The sequence below is a fragment of the Microtus oregoni genome, unplaced genomic scaffold, assembly GCF_018167655.1.
Source record: "Microtus oregoni isolate MIOR12 unplaced genomic scaffold, Mior012 000006F_ref0000085, whole genome shotgun sequence".
Taxonomy (NCBI): Eukaryota; Metazoa; Chordata; class Mammalia; order Rodentia; family Cricetidae; genus Microtus; species Microtus oregoni.
In genome coordinates, this window is record NW_024543065.1 from 50,406,376 (window position 1) to 50,419,584 (window position 13,209).

Genomic DNA, 13,209 nt, shown 5'->3' on the forward strand with positions numbered 1-13,209 from the left:
CGCTGCATGGCCCGATGCCACTGTTTGGGAACCTGCAGCATTTCTGCTGTCTGCCACTGCTAGGAATCCTGCAGCATTTTTAATAATCCATTACAGTCAGTGCAACCACAAAACAGCCCTTGGATGTCTGCATAAGCAGGAAACAGGAGTCAAAAGCAGTTAATCATAGCATAACAAGTAGATGGTCATGGCTGTACATTTCTGGGTGGGGGTCACTAAGTCAGGGTTGCTGGAAACCTATCTTCCAGGGGCATCAGTAAGAGACAGATGGCGAGTGGGCATAGCCTAGCATGAAAAGGAGTGTCTTCGGTGTGCTGGCTAGCTTAATGTTAACTTACCATAAGCTAGAGTTGTCTGAAAGGAGGGAACCTCAGGTGAGAAAATGCCTCTGTAAGATACATCTGTAAGGCATTTTCTTAAGTAGTGATTGATGGGAGAGAGCTCAGATCATTGTGGGTGGGGCCATCCCTGAGCCAGTGAGTGATCAAGGGTTCTATAAGAAGCCAGACTGAGCAAGCCATGGCGAGCAAGCCAGTAAGCAGCACCCCTCCATGGCCTCTGCATCAGCACCGCTGTAGTTCTTGCCCTGACTTCCTTCAGTGATGAACAATGATATGGAAGTGTACACCAAATAAACCCTTTCTTCCCCAACTTGCTTTCTGATCATAGTGTTTCATCACAGCAACTGTGAAATTTAGACATCACAAAATGAATCATCTAAAGAAAAAAATGTTCTTTAGGATGCAGCTGCCCTATATCACTCCTGCCTGCTCATCTCTTCCTATTTTTAATCTTTAATTAATTAATTTATTTATTTGCAATTTTTATGTAGTTTACTAATCTCACTCATTTTAGTCTACTCTTGATAATTTCTCCTATACTCGGGCCCCACCTCTGGACTCCACTAGAACCAAACATGCAGGAATAAGAGTCATGAATGGTGAGGTGGTGATTGTGAGGACCAGGAATGAGAAATAGAGAAAATGGAAGCTAAATAAGACAAAGACATAGCTGATGCCTTATGCCCATCAAGTTTATTAAGAAGTACAACATCTTGTTCACTATTCGCAGGGTAAAAATAGCAAAGGTCAGCAGAGAGGTAAGTCAGACAATGTTGAAAAAAAGAGCACAGGATACTGCAGACACTGCTGTCTTAGCACTGATAACCACAGGCCAGAGGGAAGAGTTGGGATCCCAGAAACTTCAACTTCATTTCCGAGGCACTGGATTCAGTTTCAGACCAGCCTTGTCATGTCTACTACTGGACAAGGACACAGGACCAAAGTTCCCTTTGTCCGTCCATTAGGGCCTCTGAGGACATCTTGGATTATTCTGGCTCCCCACAGTATTAGAGTGGCCATGTCTGTCTCCCACTATGGAGATGAAGGAGAATTATGGCAAGTGAGGGGACCAAATGAATGGTGCAGTGTGGGAAGGCTGTGCACAGAGAATTCAGACAGGGTGGCAGGGGGAAGTTAAGGTAGCAGCTGAATCATTATGAGGAGCCTCCCACCATCCATGAGTTTACACAAGATTGTTCAGATATTTGGAAGATTAAACCAATCAATCTGAGAAATCAGTGAAGCCCACTTTAGTTATCTCAGTGGTTATTTTTGTGAATTTATTTGGTCATCTCTGACCATGGTAACCCTAGAGCCTGTTATCCTCCTGCTTCAGCCACTCAAATACATGTGCAGTCACCCCCATGTAAAAGTTCATTTCTTTCAACTTTGCTAATGTATTTTTATGTGTATGGACGCATTGTCTATACATCATGTGCAACACATGACATGTATGCAGTGCTCCCAGAGGCCACAAAAGGGTGCCGAATTCCCTGGAACTGGAATTATTGAGGGTTGTTAGCCACCGTGTTGATGCTGGGAACCAAATACCATTTCTCTTCTAGAGCAGTCAGTGCTCTTAATCAGTGAACTATCTCTCCAGCCCTGAGGTTTATATCTTAAATACTTGAGAAGCCTTGACAATTTTTTCATAATTCTTTTTTTTAAGTTCAATGATTTTCTGTTTTCTTTTTTGTTTTTACCTTTTTAAATTTTTATTGCCTTTTTTTTGTTTATTTGTTTGGGAGCACAGCTCATGTTCTTCATATCCACCTATGAGACACTGAGGCATGGAATAGTCTGGTTTCAATCTCTCAAGGCAAAGCTTATGCCGGGAACCCATGAACTTGTCTCCCCAGGAAACCACACACTTCACTACTTCATGAGCTTGCATCTGGTCAGGACTGGGGAGATCAGCTTCACGGCCCATGGATACATTGATGGTAATCTCTTCCTGCGCTACAAGGGGGACAGAAGGAGAGCAGAGGCTTTGAGGGCCAGGATCAAGGGCCATGCAGGAGCTGAGACCTGGGCAAGAGAAACTGAGGGCCTTCGGAAGATGGAGGAGCAACTCAGGAGGATACTGGCTGAGGTCACAGGCCAAGACAGAGGTAAATAGACAGAGTGCAATACATACAGATTCAGTCCTGGTTCCTGAAGTCAGGGTGTGGGTATGGTGTAGCTAAACCCATTAAACACACCAGCGGTTCTTCCCTAAGAGGCACAAGAGCCCCACATTTTGGTGGATGACAGAATCCCCTCTATCTGCCCTGAATCCCACTGGGAACTGAGGTCCAGGGACAAGAAGATGACAGGTCCCTATCTGATGTGGACCAGGCCTTCACACCATCCAGGTAATCTTAGGCTGTGAACTTCAGAGAAATGGGAACATTGGAGGCTTCTGTCGCCTGGGCTATGATGGACAGGATGCCCTCACCCTTGACCAGAAGACTCTCACATGGATAATGGCTGTGCCATCCACTCAGCAAACCAAGACCTTCTGGGAGACACATGCACCCAGAGCTGATCAAGTTAAGACTTTCTTGGAGGGCACATGTCCTGCTCAGCTCCAGAGACACCTGGATTCCTTGAGGAACTGTCAGATGGACACAGGTATGGACCATCACCAGGGTTGGTTCACAGGACTCAGGGGAACATTCCTGTGGCCAAGAGGCTCCTTCCCATGGGAGTCTAGGTTCTCACTTGTGTGTATAATCATGGCACAGTCTAAGGTGGTGCCTAGAAGTTTGGGATGTAGGGTTTCCTCCAGAGTCAATGCTGGATCCCTCAGATAGAAAAGGCAGGTTTCCCAGACCTTGCGTGGATCTCACACAAGGCCCTCACATGCAGAATAAAGAGGCCTCTTCTTTCCGATAGTCTCCTTCTCTGGTGGAGGTTGACCTGGAGGATGGTAGAGAACTAGGTGGGAATGGCTGGATTCAGAACCACCCTTATGTGGAGCTAAAATAGAAGAAGACCCAAACCCAGAGCTCGGCTGCAGATTCTAGTGCAGTCTACCTAAATCCTGTGACCTGATCAAGGCCGCACTGTTGCTTAGTGCTTACTTTTGCAAAGGTCACATAGTGGCTTAAAATCATTTGTAACTCCAGTCTGCTGATTTCCAAGAGCACTAGGTGTGCACATGGTACACATACATCTATGCAGGCCAAACATGAATGCACATAAAGTAAATGAACCTAGAACATTGAAAAGGTCAAATTTTCTATTCTTATTTGGTTTTGTCTTTAAAAAAAAAAGCAGAGCCCCATAATGCCCCTCAACCCCACTCACCCACCTCCTGCCTCCACCTTCTTAGTGCTACTTGTCTGACCCGCTTTGGAATCTGAAACATGAAGTTTAAAGCTTTGGCTAAGTCAAACACGCAAAGGTGCCCTGGGACTTCTGTGAAGGAAGGAAGACCTCGGTCATCAGTCTTGGGCAAACTCCAGGACCAAAGACTCACAACCACAGTCACCTGACTGTCCCTCATTTGTCCCCTAGAAATTGTCGGGCTGGCTTTGTCATAGAAAAGAGACTCATCTCACTCAGGTTGAATCTGTAGCCCTCATAACACTGAGCCTATGGTCTCTTGGTAACTGTTGTTCATCTATGCCCTGTGTTGTAATGAGGAACTGCTAGCCCCTGACTGCACGAATACCATGTCCTCCCGTCAACAGAGTGTAAATGAGGGATGGACCCTCAAGAGCATCACTGGAGCTGAGCCCCAGCCTCCCACAGTCCTATAACCACTGGGAGCTGTGTCCTCTAGGGAGGAGAGGCTGAAGGCAAATATGAACAGAGAGATTGTAACCCCTCACTAACTCACTTTATCTTCTTTCAGGTTCCCCTAGGGTATATGTGACTGTGACCAGCAGACGATACCCTGTGGGCAGGATCACCCTGACATGCAGGGCTTTTAATCTGTATCCTCCTGTGGCCACCCTGACCTGGCTTCAGGATGGGAAGCCAACACAGCAGCAAACTTTTGGGCTTGGGACCATCCTGCCCAGTGGGGATGGGACTTACCAGACCTGGCTGTCTATTTGGGTTCTTCCTGGACAGGAACCACATTTCACCTGCTACCTGAGGAACCGCAGCGAGAACATTGAGGTCCCTGATTTCTATGGTGAGAAAATGGGACGGCCAGCCATCTAAGGGGATGGGAGGCAAGATCGGGAAGTGCCTGTGAAGTACAATCACTACAGCTTTCTTGGTGGCCTCCAGGACATCAAGACAAGACAATCTCTGGGACCACAAGTTCTGCTCCTGTTCTGGTGGCTTCTGTTCTTTGTACCCTGTTGCTATTGCTAGCCTGTACTTAGAGCAGCAAGAACACACAGGACAGCAAGAAACCAGGTGAGCATCCCTGCAGGGTGTGGGAGAGCGTGGCAGGAATGGTAGGCAAATTGTACAGCTGGAAAGGTAGTCACATAAGCACCATTTTGCCCTACTGGTGAATGGAATGACCTACAAAGCCACCATCCAGGACCTGTTAACTCGCCCCACTGTTGGGAGGCAGCGCCCCCTGGTGGATGTACAGTGCTGCTTCGCATGTGTTCTTAGGTACACTATGAAACACATGGGCTCCAGAGCAGGCTGGACACCCATGGCAAAGTCCACATTGTGACCAACTGCAAATGTCCCTGTCTCTTCACCACATACATAGAAAGCAAACAGCAGAACAATACAGAGGGAGACCTGGTAGCCCAAGAGATGACTGAAAGTCACTTTGCCAGATGATGATGTCTGTCCCAATCATCATCTGGATCTGAACATGGAAACGTCCTCTCAAAGGTATTCATGAGCCGGGCGGTGGTGGCGCACGCCTTTAATCCCAGCACTCGGGAGGCAGAGGCAGGCGGATCTCTGTGAGTTCGAGACCAGCCTGGTCTACAAGAGCTAGTTCCAGGACAGGCTCCAAAACCACAGAGAAACCCTGTCTCGAAAAATCACAAAAAAAAAAAAAGTATTCATGAACCATCTGGGCGAGACGGTGTGTATACATAAATACAAACATTTAAAGGGTTTTGAAGATATTTTCATTTCTAAGTTCTCTTCAGGTCTGTATCAATAATCAAATGGGTCTTTAAAGATCCAGTACAGGATTTCTGTCCTATCTTCTAAGTTGAACTACAATCCTCCTGTCTCCAGTTGTGACAGCTTAAAATTTTCACAACAAAATTTATTAACTGTTACTACTCTTTAACAGTAAAACAGGCCCTCCCAACCAATTTTACTTTAAAAACAAAAAAGGGATATCTATGTTTACCACTATAATGGTTGTAAAAAATAAAAATACTATTTTTTATATTTATAGCATAAGGAGATATGTATTAAATAATAAAATATCCTAAACATATAAGATTATTTTAATGAAAAAATTATGTGTAAAGATTAAATGGATATACGGCTACAGAGTGAAACTAAAAGACTTTTATAAGTTACAAAGATCTGAGTAAGGTATTTAATATATTTAAGAATAAAACTAAAAATAATATGTATGATATTAGTTTCTACATTCTAAGATTAAGTATTATAAAAAAACTGGCTGTAATGTATGTCAAATCAAGGTGGGTTTGGGATAGGGGGATCAGGTGTGGGTTGGTCAAGGGGAGAGTACTGAACCAAGTGGCAAGGGGGTCATTTCAGGGTCAGGTAGAAACTTGGTACAAGGGAAACTTTCAGGATTCTACAAGGATGACCCCAGCTAAGACTCCTAATGATAGTGGATATGTAGCCTGAACTGGCCACATCCTATGACCAGGTAAGACTTCCAGTAGAGGTATCTGAACCCAGCTGCATAAACTTCAATCTACAGTCTATTCTGACTATGGGATGTGCTGGGGTAAGGGTGACATAAAGATTGTGGGAGTGGCCAACCAATGACTGGTCCAATCTGAGACCCAAGCCAAGAGAGTGAGCCCACCCCTGATACTGCCTAGAGTGCCAGGACCCAGAGACCTAGGATAGAATCATACATGAGAGTAGAAAAACATGTCACTATAATGATACCTAGTGATATTCTGCAGTACTCATAGATTGGTACCTAGTTGTCATCAGAGGGGCTTCATCCAGCAGCCAATAGAAAGAGATGCAGAGACCCTCAGGCAAACATTAGGCAGACCTCTAGGAATAAAGCTGAAGAGGGGAGGAAGGAGTGTAGGAGCCAGGGAGGTCAAAGACATCATAAGAAAACCCACAGAATTAACTAACCTGGGCTCCTTGAGTTTCACAATGACTGAACCAAGAACCAGGGAGCCTGTGTGGGACTGACATAGGCCTTCTGCATATATGGGACAGTTGTACAGCTTGGTCCTCTTCTAGAACTCCTAACAGTAAGACCGGGAGCTGTAACCAAATTTTTTGTTGGCTTCTGGAACCCTACTCCTAATACTGGGTCCCCTTGCCCAGTATGAATACATGTAGAGGTGCTTAGTCTTACTGCAACTTGATATTGTCAATATCAGTGTTTTGTTAATATCCATGGCAGGCCCGCCCTTTTCTGAATAAAAATGGAAGGGCATGAATCCAAGAGGGCCAATGCAAAAGGGGGCTGGGGGGAGGGACTAGGAGGAGAGAAGGAAACTGGTCATAACATAAAATTAATTCATTAATTTTTAAAATGACTATAACATATGTCAAATCGAGGTTTATTTTGAATTATCCAGCTTTTAAAATATTACATGATAGTTGTAAGGATCAGACTGAGGTGACTATTCTTCACCGGTTCTCAACCTGTGGGCCGTGACCCCTTTGTGGTCACATATAAGATGTCTTGCATATCAGACATTTGTATTATGATTCATAGCATTAGGAAAATTACAGTTATAAAGTGTCAACAGGATAATTTTGTGGCTGGTGATCACCACAACATGAGGGGTATTAAAGGGTCACAGCATTAAGCAGGTTGAGAACCATTGTTCTCCGTGTTTTCCATGTGAGATCGGCACGGCTCTCTTTAACTGTACTGGAATATCATCCACCATTCCTATTTATCATTGGTACATCTGTAGGGATGCGTCCTTCCAGTCTGAGTGACCTGCTATGTCTATGATATATCTAAAAACTATATATATATATATATATATGATTAGATATAGTTTTTCAGACATTATCAATTCATTTATCACTTGAGATTTCCAGTCTCTAATAACCCACAAGTTACTTCATCCAATGAACATTTCCCAGTATGCAATGAATCCGGTGCCCTGGTTTGAGAGTGGAATTCCCCCTAGGGTGTTGTGCTTCAGGCTTGTAAAGAACTCTGTGCCTCTGAGCCTGAAGTCTGAGGTATTGGTCTGCTGGTCGACTTGTCCTGAGGATGCCCACGGTGCCTGGATGAAAACATCCTTCTAGGACCCCTCATTTCCTAAATCCTGCAATAGTGTCTCCTGAGGGAAAGATTTAACCAGACCTTTGGCTGCTGACAATAGTCCCAGGCAGGGGGAGCATTGATGTGACATATGGAGAAACTGAACAGTTATGACATGGATTTCATTTTGTGTTTATACTTATTGCTTGTGTTAACCCTCATGTATGTTCCTGACTGGGGTTTCCTCTATTTAAGAGGGTGGGAGATACTTCCAAATGGCTTGCAGCAGTTGTATCCCTTCTAATTGTGTAAAGTCCCTTTGTTCATAAGAGCCTCTCTTGCTTCTACAGCCTCCCTTGGATAAGGCCCCCTGGAAACTTGATGATACAACAAGCGATTTTGAACAACAGATTCTCCTGACACCACATCAAGTTCTTTCTAGAGAAAAGGAAGGTTTTTGGGTCTTATTTTAACTAGTGTTTTTGCAGCAGTTACTGCTATAATTTCTGCAGCTCCTTCCACGGTGGCCCTGTCCCAACAAGTGTAAACTACCCGTTTTGTTAATCAGCTTGCTTTAATACGTTTATGGCTTCAGGCACATACAAAATGTATAGACACAAACATATAGCTTCATTACAAGCTTTAGAAGTAGTGGTATTGCACGTAGGGGATGCACTACAAGCAACACATCAGTTTGCGGGCTTTGTATATATTTATCTGTGTTACTCCTCTAGGTTATGATTAATCCAGATGAAATGAAATAAAATTAAAAATCACTTACAGGGAATATGGTGTCATAAAAATGTTTATTTAGATCTATTAACACTCAGGCATTTAATTACTGTCACAGACTGTGCTCATCTTGAATACAATTCCTCTTATTCTTAAAAAATATCCCTGGGGTCCCCCCGCCCCGCAGCAAACTCCGGCGGGTCCCAGCAGTGCTGGGCGCGGGCTCTAGGGTCCGGCACCTGAGCAAGAGGCTACAGCTTCTCACCAGCAGGAGGGCATGCACGCGGAGGGTCAGACATATAAACACAGAAAATAGCCATAAATGTTTATTAAAAGGGGGGAGGGAGGGAGGGAGGGAGGGAGGGAGGGAGGGAGGGAGGGAGAGAGAGAGGAGAAAGAGAAGGAGGGAGAGAGAGAGGAGGAGAGAGGCAAAGCCCCCTGTGTACACCGGGAGAGAACGATGGCAGGGTGGAGGTCGGAAGTTAAAAGGAGTGGGCGTGGCTAGGGCAGGGACAGAAAGAATAACAATTCCCCTTTGGGATACCAAGACTTATTACAAAAGGCACAAGAATTCAACCCTTTTAACATCCGTTAACATACATTTAGAGTTATGCTCAAACTATTTATGTTGGTGATTCCTTTGAAAATATTAGGAGGCATATAGCACAATAAGAAGAAAGAAAAAATAAAATATTAGGAGGCATGTGTTGGTGTATGGGATATCAATGTCTTTTAGACATTCAGACTCAAATTGCTCATCTAATGTTCAAAGGTAAGACGTAAGACAGGGGCTATATGGGAATCCACAGCAACCCTGGACATTCTCAGAGTCCCTGAGGACTAAGGAAGGGAAAGAAGGGGTTTGCTTGCCACAGGAACCTTTAGGGACAGGATGAAAGCCTAGCCCTACTGTTGGTCTTAGAGCTAGCTGTTCCTGGGGAATTCAGGAGTGTCCTGCCTCCTCCCCAGGGGGTGAGGTGCAAGGACTGAGTTCTGAGCAGGGAGGGGATCCTTCCTGTCAAAAAAGGGAAGGGTACAGAGCTAGTCAGAAAGCTTAAGAATGGAATAAATGGAGAGGAAAAAGATGGAAAGGGAAGAGAACATAACTTGAAAAATTTATGCAGGGGTGAAGAGGGAGAAAGGCTTAACTAACTGAAGACTAAGTAAGCCTAGCAAGTTTTGTAACACTCATCACTGACTGATGGAAGAAGTGTGGTCACACATTGGAAAGGTTTTGCTGTTAGATGGAAGACTTATAACTATTGGGGTCATGTGTTAGGAGGCCTCTGTAGAACTAGAAGTTCTTTTTCCAAGCACTGGGTGAGTGGACTTCTGAGGAAGGGTGGAGTATCTTCAGCTGGGAAATGGTGCAGGGAGTGCCCAGCAAATGGGAGTGGTCTTTTTAGTGTGCCCTGCCTTCAAGGTACACACAGAGGGTTGGCGAGTTATCTGCACCTCAAGGGCAGAGATCTGGATGCTGTGTCCTGAGAGAAAACCTGATTAGGGTTTGGGCACCTTGTCAGGGGACAGTAACTACGTGCAGAGACAATGACTTAATCCTTCAGGGGATTAAGAGTGGGAGGGGCATGTGAGGAAACAAGAAGCAGGAGGGGAAGGGAAAGTATTGGCAGTAAATGAAGTGACAGGAATGCAAAAGGGCCTTGGCAGCTGTGGGGACAAACTGGAGGGTGGTGTGGGGGAGGGTGTAGAGAATGGAGGGATCTGGGCAGGTGTTTGGGGGGGGGGGGCTGGAGTCAAAGGACAACTTCAAGTCACCCAGCTGAGCACCTCCCCTCCATTCCCTGACTCCGGGGTAGTTCTATAAAACTATTATTTTAACGTTTAAAAGAAATAATTTTTGGCAGGCTGGTGGTGGCACATGACTTTAATCCCAATACTTGAGAGGTAGAAGCAGACAGATTTATATGAGTTCAAGGCCAACATGGTCTACAGAGCAAGTCCCAGAATATCCTGAACTATTACACAGAGAAACCCTGTCTACAAAAAAGAAAAAGAAAAGAAAACCAAAGGAAAAAAAGAGAAAGAAACTACTCTTTTTGTTTGTTTGTTTGTTTGTTTGAATTTTTGAGACAAGTTCTCACTATGTAGCTCTGGATGTCCTGAAAGTTGTTTTGTAGACCAGGCTGGCCTTAAACTCAGAGATCTGCCTTGAACTTAGAGATCAGCCTGATGCTGCTTCCCAGTGCTAGGATTAAAGTTATGGGACACCACACCTCACTTGAAGAATTTTCTTTCTTTAAAAAAAATAGATTTATTTATTTTATTTATTTATGTATGTATGTATGTATGGAAGGATGGATGTATGGATGGATGAATGGATGGATGAATATGAGTGCTCTGTCTTTCTGGACATCAAATCCCATTATAGATGGCTGTGAGCCACCATTTGGTTGCTGGGAATTGAACTCAGGATCTCTGGAAGAGCAACCAGAGCTCTTAACCACAGAACCTTCTCTTCAGCCTAATAATTAATTTTCTTAATGGGAAATAATTTGTGTGTGTGTGTGTGTGTGTGTGTGTGTGTGTGTTAGCACATGAGTGCTCAGGATATTGCACAGGATGGACAGCAGGAATCTTCTTCTATCATCCTGAGAAAGGATCTCTCACTGATCCTGAGACTCATGATTTCAGCAGTCTGGCCCATGAGTTTTCAGAACTGCCTGCCTCTGCTCCTCAAAGCTGGGGTTCCAAGTATGGAACATGCTCTGCTTTTGATGTGGGTGTTGGAGAATAGAACCCAGTTCCTAGTATTTGCAGAGCCAGAACTCTTATGCTCTAAGCCAGCTCCCCATCACCTGGTTGTTTGTTTATAACACAGCTTCTTCTATGTAGCCCAGGATGCCTTGAAACCTGTCAACCTCCTGGCCCAGCTGGGGTTATAGACACAAGCTAACACTTTCAGTGGGAGTTAATTTTTTGTTGTTTTTAAAGTTATTGTTGTTTTTTGAGACAGGGTTTCTCTGTGTATCTGCCCTAGCTGTCCTGAAATTCACTTTGTAGACCAGGCTGGTCTTGAACTCACTGAGATCTCCCTGCCTTTGAGCCCCACCCCACAGAGTGCTAGGATTAAAGACTTAGGCCACCAGACCCTGAAGTGAGTTAATTTCTTAGTCACCTGAAGGACCTGCTATTTCCCTTTCTACATCACTTTTCATAACGTTTTCTTTGGAGACATTGGAGACATTCCCCATCAAAGTGGTGCATTTGGTACACCTGATGAACTGTGGGAACTCATCAGTGTCACTCAGAATCCACAATGCACCAATGTACCATCAAAAGTAAATTTGACTGGAGACAGAAATATTTTATCTGTCTGATGTGATCCAGTCCATCTTGGGTCCTAAATTTCAGCTGATATACATTTCTTCGGTAGAATTCCCATCAAGTCGTTTGTCTGAGAAACAGATAACTGACTAACACAAACTTCTTGGCCCTGTGAGATGACTCAGTAGGGAAAGTGCTGGCTGGACAAGCCTGACCGTCCTTGTTCAACCCTGAGAAACTATGAAAAGACGAAGAAGACCATAGCCTTCATTTTTAAAATTTCTTTTGATTTTTGTTTTTGTGCATGTGACGGTGTATGCCTGAGTGCATTTGTGTGTATGACACTTACATGCTGATGCCTGTGGAGGCCAAAAAATGGGAGTCGTACCCTGGAGGTGGAGATACAGGAGGTTGTGAACCACCTCATGTGGGAGCTAGGAACCAAACTCTGGTCTTCTGCAGGAGCAGCAAGCACTCTTAACCACTGAGTCATTTCTCCAGACCCTCCATGATTACCAGCCATGGAGCCCTTTCATATGGCTGCATGGTCACTCTGCATCCTAGACACAGCTTGAAACACATTTAGCTTCTGCAGTCAGTGCTACCCACCATGGGTTTGCTCTCATCTTCTCTTTAGTACTTGGCACAAAGGCTGATCACCTCTGTCATGCAGGATGGAGCTGGGTTAGCACTAGATTCCTAGCAGCACTGACAATCAGTGTGTGCTGCTGGGGATCTGCCATCGTGTGTTAGTTTCTGTCAAAATGCACACCGCCACTCTATTCCCCATGGGCCTTTCATCTCTTTCTACTTTACTCACTCACTCTACCTCTCCCAACCTTTTCCCTTTCATGCTGTAACAAAATGCTCCAGTTCTCACCTCCTATGTCCCAAGCTAGGCCAGTTCACAGCTGAAATTACCTGGCACGAGTGAGAAGGACACACGGGACACAAACAAACCCACTTAGGAGTTTATTAGAGGGGGTGCGTACAAGCCTGGGGCATCAGTGTGCAGAGAAAGAGAGGGAGGGAGGGAGGGAGGGAGGGAGGGAGGGAGGGAGGGAGGGAGAGGGGGAGAGGGAGAGAGAGAGAGAGAGAGAGAGAGAGAGAGAGAGAGAGAGATTGCGCATCCAGCATTTAAAAGCTGCCCAGCACATGCGCACAGGGGGTTGGTGTGACTACGTTATACACTGATGATGCAGATGGGCGACTCATGCATGTGCACAAGGGTTTTAGCTGAGTCACTCGTGGATATAACCACGCATGCATGCACGCACTCGGGTCACGCAGGTCAGGCCCGTCCACACATGCCTGCCTTTAGAACCTGGAAGTGCAACCTTATTTGTGGCTGAATAATTACAACAGCTTCACACCCATCAGCTACATCCTCTTTATAACAGGCATGATTTCTCTACCTCTAGCCCTGACCATGACCAGTCTGCTGCTTTTTTGCCCAATCCTGAACTTTTCCAGATGCCTTGAGTTTTTCTCTCTCCTTTATCTGCAATGAAAATCTCTCCCCAATTCATTGAACAGCCA

General features: G+C 44.9%; 1 pseudogene; it reads left to right on the top strand.

Annotated features, from left to right (window-relative positions):
• The first annotated feature begins 2,169 nt into the window (after window positions 1-2,169).
• On the top strand, window positions 2,170-4,652 carry LOC121449926 (annotated as a pseudogene).
• Window positions 4,653-13,209: the final 8,557 nt, after the last annotated feature.